The sequence below is a fragment of the Schistocerca serialis genome, chromosome 5 (genome assembly GCF_023864345.2).
Source record: "Schistocerca serialis cubense isolate TAMUIC-IGC-003099 chromosome 5, iqSchSeri2.2, whole genome shotgun sequence".
NCBI classification, from domain to species: Eukaryota; Metazoa; Arthropoda; class Insecta; order Orthoptera; family Acrididae; genus Schistocerca; species Schistocerca serialis.
The window spans coordinates 74,360,385-74,365,812 of record NC_064642.1 but is presented as its reverse complement, the minus strand read 5'-3'; the positions used below and the strand labels follow the sequence as shown (position 1 = coordinate 74,365,812).

General features: G+C 46.9%; 1 non-coding gene across 1 annotated transcript; it reads left to right on the top strand.

Moving 5' to 3' along the window:
• The first annotated feature begins 2,371 nt into the window (after positions 1-2,371).
• Trnaa-agc (transfer RNA alanine (anticodon AGC)) lies at positions 2,372-2,444 on the top strand. Its single transcript has one exon. It is a non-coding gene; the product is annotated as a tRNA-Ala (tRNA).
• The last annotated feature ends 2,984 nt before the right edge of the window (positions 2,445-5,428 follow it).

Genomic DNA, 5,428 nt, shown 5'->3' with positions numbered 1-5,428 from the left:
GCTGCTCATAAGCCACACATCACGCCGGTAAATGCCAAACGATGCCTCTCTTGGTGTATGGAGCGTAAATATTGGACGGTTGAACAGTAGAAAAAACGTTATGTAGAGTGTCGAATCACGGTACACAATGTGGTGATCCGATGGCAGGGTGTGGGATGGAAAATTCCCGATGAACGTCATCTGCCAACGTGTATAGTGCTAACAGTAAAATTCGGAGGCGGCGGTGTTATGGCGTGGTGTTTTTCATGGAGGGGGCTCCCACCCCTTCTTGTTTTGCGTGGCACTATCACAGAACAGGCCTACATTGATGCTTTAAGCACCTTCTTGCTTCCCACTGTTGAAGACCGATTCGGGGATGGCGGTTGCATCTTTCAACACGAACGAGCGCTTGTTCATAATGCACGGACTGTGGCTGAGTGATAATACGACGATAACATACCTGTAATGGGCTGGCCTGCACAGAGTCCTGAACTGAATCCTATAGAACATCTTTGGGGTCTTTTGGAACATCGACTTCGTGTCATGCCTCTCCGAGCGACACCGATTCTTCTCCTCAGCTCAGCACTCCGTGAAGAATGGGCTGCCATTCCCTAAGAAACCTTCCAGCACCTGGCTGAATGTATGCCTGCGAGAGTGGAAGCTCTCTTCGAGGCTAAGGGTGGGGCAACACCATACTGAATTCCAGAATTAGCGGTGGAGGGCGCCACCAACTTGTAAGTCATTTTTAGCCATGTGTCCGAATACTTTTGATCACATAGTGTAGTATTGCCAACTAAACTTCTGGGTAGGAATTGCTGGGACCAAAGAGGGTAACCTGATGGCATGGCCGAATCATCACTTCTTCACGCACTGTGGAGGGCAGTTGGTACCTTCCCCCCCCCTCCCCCCCCCTCCCCCCCCCCCCTCCCCCCTCCCGACCTAACTCCTGCTCCGCACGTTAGTACAGGAAGAGGCGCTTGGGGCATTCGTTCTCTGGCAGCTGGACAGGTAAGGTTTGGAAGTCTCTCGTAAGCCCTAGCCATTCTCTTTTTCAAGCCGCAAATTGTAGCTTTTGGTAGGCGACATGTTAAGTTTTGGACAGTTGCGTAAGTTATAATACACTGAGGTGACAAAAGTCATGGGCTTCCTCGTAATATCGAGTCAGACCTCCTTCTCCGGTGCTGCAACTGGAAGTGGAAGTCCCTAACAGCTAAACTGCCTCTATAGCCGTCCATAAGTGCGAAAGTGTTTCCGGTGCAAAAGTTGGTGCACTGACTGACCTGTCGATAATGTCTCATAAATATTCAATGGGGTTCATTTCGGGCGATCTGGAAGGCCAAATCATTCGCCAAACTGTCCAGAATGTTCTTCAAACCAATCGCGAACAGTTGAAATCCGGTGACGTGGCACATTAGCGTCCATGAAAAATCCATCGTTGTTTGGGAACATGAAGTCCATGAATGGCTGTAAATATTCTCCAAGTAGCAGAACGTAGCCCTTTCTAGTTACTGTACCATGCAAACAAAGCCCACACCATTGTGGAGCCGTAATCAGTTTTCAACGTGCCTTGTTGACAACTTGAACCCAACACCTCCTCGGGTTTTCACGGCATTCGTACGCTACCATGAGCTCTTACCAACTGAAATCGGGACACATCTGATCAGGCCACGGTTATATATTAATTGTGCCTGGGTTCAAAAACAAGGAAACATTCGTTTTCTCAAACATATAGCAGTAGACTCCCTCTAAGTTACTGAATTTTACCATGCACCGGATGCTGGGACACAAAAGCTGATGGCGGGATCTGATACCGTTTGTACTCAACCATGCTTCATGTGCAAACTTAATCTGGATACCGAGGACAGAGAAGAAATTATGGATAAATCGGTAAAAACAAAAAAAAAAAAAAAAGAACTTGAACCTTCCATTTATGTATTGCAGAAACAAAATCTTAGCAATTATCTGTTAAAACAATAAAACATCGATTTTGTATGTCAAGGCGAGACAGTCAGTGATCTCTTCGCCGGCCGAAGTGGCCGTGCGGTTAAAGGCGCTGCAGTCTGGAACCGCAAGACCGCTACCGTCGCAGGTTCGAATCCTGCCTCGGGCATGGATGTTTGTGGTGTCCTTAGGTTAGTTAGGTTTAAGTAGTTCTAAGTTCTAGGGGACTGATGACCTCAGCAGTTGAGTCCCATAGTGCTCAGAGCCATTTTTTTGATCTCTTCAGTGCTAATGCTCACCAGGCTTGAACTCTTACGGGAATCGTCCAAATGCCGTGAGTAATGAGGATAATGGGCAAGTGGCACTGCATTAGTGTTGTGTGGATAAGATGAGAATGTGGGTTTGGCGGAAAGCATGCTCGGGTAGTCCGCGCAGTTGCAATTACCATTGTGTTTAGATGGCTCAGTGGGCAGAGTATCTGCCTAGCAAGCAGGAGACTTGGGTTCGAATTCCAGTCTGATACAAATTTTCACATTCCCCATTGCTTTCAATTAATGCCCACTCGCAGCCAACGTCTTCAATTCCTTTGTGAATTAAAAAAATCTAGTTCGAGTGTTTAAATTCGCCATAAGAGATCACTTTTATGATAAATATTTCTTGTGTATTGAATAATTAAGTGAGGGAAAGTAAACTTGTAGCATGTCAAGTTTCGTCTTTCTTACAGTAACAAAACTGTTGCAGTTAAATTAAATTAAAATAAAATTAATCCGAATCACTTCTTCCCCCATCAACTTAAAAGCACTCTTTGTTACAATATGCTGTGTGGTACAAATGATAGGAGGTGATTACCTGTATCAACGAGGGACAGAAAATCTCCCGTGTTTATCATGCCACTTTCATCAATACTTACATGTCTTTAGTTATTCATGCAGATCAATATCCGCGTTATCAGATGAGTAATTAAATAATTTATTAATGTATATTTCACATTTTTTTATCTGGCCAAGCCTTTGGTCTCTAAGCAAAAATATCTGCAGGGTATGTGTGGAAAGTGAATTTGGCATACGCAAAAGAAGTGGGCGACCTCAGACAGTCCCGACAGCAAATATCACACGTTTAAGCGTGCACTTTAATCTCAAGGAAGGTACAATAACTTTTCAAACATCTTGCACAAATAAAATAAACACATCAAAAAAAGTTTTACATCATTCAGGTTCCCAGAACTCATGAAGATAGACGTTGAAAGTGGATATTGTATCACAGAGACAGTCCTTTTGACTATTCAGAGATGTGACTAAAACTGCCCAAAGATGTAAACAACCATGAATGAGCAGCGCCTATTAGACGGAGGGGGTCCGGCAGCTGATCAGTTGCAATCATTCCACAAGGAAGAAGGTACACAGCTCGTATTGTCTGTAGTTCAATTATGCCTAGACGGTCAATATCGCGGTTCGATCGCGTCCGCATTGTTACTTTGTGCCAGGAAGTGCTCTCAACAAGGGAAGTGTCCAGGCGTCTCGGAGTGAACCAAAGCGATGTTGTTCGGACATGGAAGAGATACAGAGAGACAGGAACTGTCGATGACATGCATCGCTCAGGCCGCCCAAGGGCTACTACTGCAGTGGAAGACCGCTACCTACGGATTATGGCTCGGAGGAACCCTGCCAGCAACGCCACCATGTTCAGTAATGCTTTTTGTGCAGCCACAGGACGTCGTGTTACGACTCAAACTGTGTGCAGTAGATTGCATAATGCGCAACTTCACTCCCGACATCCATGGCGAGGTCCATGTTTGCAACCACGACACAACACAGCGCGGCACAGATGGGCCCAACAAAATGCCGAATGGACCGCTCAGGATTGGCATCACTTTCTCTTCACCGATGAATGTCGCATATGCCTTCAACCAGACAATCGTCGCAGACGTGTTAGGAGGCAACCAGGTGTGGCTGAACGCCTTAGACGAATTGTCCAGCGAGTGCAGCAATGGGGTAGGTTCCCTGCTGTTTTGGTGTGGCATTATGTGGGGCCGACGTATGCCGCTGGTAGTCATGGAAGGCGCCGTAACGGCTGTACGATAAGTGAATGCCATCCTCCGACCGACAGTGCAACCATATCGGCAGCGCATTGGTGAGATATTCGTCTTCATGGACGACAATTCGCGCCCCCATCGTGCACATCTTGTTAATGACTCTCTTCAGGATAACGACATCGCTCGTCTAGAGTGGCCAGCATGTTCTCCAGACATGAACCCTATCGAACACGCCTGGCTGGTTCAAATGGCTCTGAGCACTATGCGACTTAACTTCTGAGGTCATCAGTCATCTAGAACTTAGAACTAATTAAACCTAACGAACCTAAGGACATCACACACATCCATGCCCGAGGCAGGATTCGAACCTGCAACCGTAGCGGTCGCTCGGTTCCAGACTGTAGCGCCTAGAACCGCACGGCCACCCCGGCCAGCGAACACGCCTGGGATGTACTGAAAAGGGCTGTTTTTGGACGAAGTGACCCATCAACCACTCACTCTGAGGGATCTACGCCGAATTGCCGTTGAGGAGTGGGACAATCTGGACCAACTTGTGGATAGTATGCCACGACGAATACAGGGATGCGTCAATGCAAGAGGACGTGCTACTGGGTGTTAGATGTATAGGTGTGTACAGCTGTCAGGACCACTACCTCTGAAGGTCTCGTTGTATGGTGGTACAACATGCAATGTTTTTCATTAGCAATAAAAAGGGAGGGAATGATGTTCATGTTGATCTCTATTCCAATTTTCTGTACACGTTCCGGAACTCTCGGAACCGAGGTGATGCAAAACTTTTTTTGATATATGAACGACATCCTCCTCACATAGTCCACCTGCTATAGGCGTACAGAGGGTAGATAGCAATCAAGCACCTTCCAAAGTAGCCACACAGACAGTTGTTTTCCCCTCGCACTATATGCAAGTGAAGGAGGAAAGGAAACGAGTAAGTGGTGCAGCGTGTCCTCTGCCAGGACACAGTACGGTGGGTCTCGGAGTGTATACAGGCTGACAATTATTGAACTGTATGAAATAAAATCATCGTAACTTCTGGACTACACGGTTGGCCGCAGGGAATGATAGGTATGGTTTGGTTTAGCGATGAAGCCCACTTTCATTTGGATGGGTTCGTCAATAAGCAAAACTGGCGCATTTGGGGGACTGAGTATCTGCATTTCGCGATCGAGACGTCTCTTCAGCCTCGACGGGTGACTAGCGTGCAACTTCCAGTCACCAAATAATCGGGGCAATATTCCTTGATTGCACGGTGACTACCGACCGGTACTTGAAGGTTTTTGAAGATGATTGCATCCCCATTATCCAAAGTGACCGTGATTTTGATAAGGTGTGGCTCATGCAAGACGGAACTCGACCTCATCGACAATGGAGAGTATTTGATAGCCTGGAGGAGCACTCTGGGGACCGCATTCTAGCTCTGGAGTACTCAGAGGCCACTGGCTGGGGCCTCGATTTACC